Here is an 895-nt window from a genome sequence, read left to right as displayed (position 1 = left end):
AATATATGGATAAATAAATTCTTATAGTAGTAATGTAATATATGGATAAATTAATTATGAAACTTGAAAACTCTCTCCACATTTATTTCCATTTACAGGAAAAAGCTTGAAGAAATTAGAGATGGAAATAGGAAAATACTTCTAAAGGATTTCGATCGAAATTTCTCCCGAGCAATGGAAAACTACAAATTCATAAAAATCGAGAGTCAAAACCCAAACTCCAGCGTCTCCGCCTTCACTGTCCATCCAATCACAACGCCCTCACAAGCCAATTTGGAATTAGATTAAAAAAAAAATTCGGCTAACACTTACTATCGACATGGTTATATTTGCCCCGTGGTTCTACACGTGTTATATATTTGATACATATGAATTGTTTATGAAACGATATGACTATGATATGATATGTTAATGATATAATAACTCTTACGATATGATGTGTTCAATGATATGTTTGTGATAGGATATGAGAATGATGAAATAAACGTAATGTAACGATATGACTAAAATATGTTTATGAAACGATATATGTAACGATATGACTAAGATATATTTATGAAACGATATGGTCAAGATACGCTTGAGAAACGATATGACTAAGATATGTTCATGAAATAATACGAGAATGAGATGTATAAGAAGGATAAGGCTATGACAAGTTTAGGAAAGATATGATTTTGGAGTGTTTACGAAATGATATGATTATGATATGTGAATGACGGATATATGTATATGTCTGTATATAATATATATATATATATATATATATATATATATATATATATATATATATATATATTTTTTTTTTTTTTTTTTTTTTTTTTTTTTTTTTTTTTTTTTTTTTTTTTTTTTTTTTTTTTTTTTTTTTTTTTTTTTTTTTTTTTTTTTTTTTTTT

This window comes from Cucurbita pepo, unplaced genomic scaffold (genome assembly GCF_002806865.2).
Source record: "Cucurbita pepo subsp. pepo cultivar mu-cu-16 unplaced genomic scaffold, ASM280686v2 Cp4.1_scaffold000196, whole genome shotgun sequence".
In the NCBI taxonomy this organism is placed as follows: Eukaryota; Viridiplantae; Streptophyta; class Magnoliopsida; order Cucurbitales; family Cucurbitaceae; genus Cucurbita; species Cucurbita pepo.
This window is presented reverse-complemented; position numbering follows the sequence as displayed.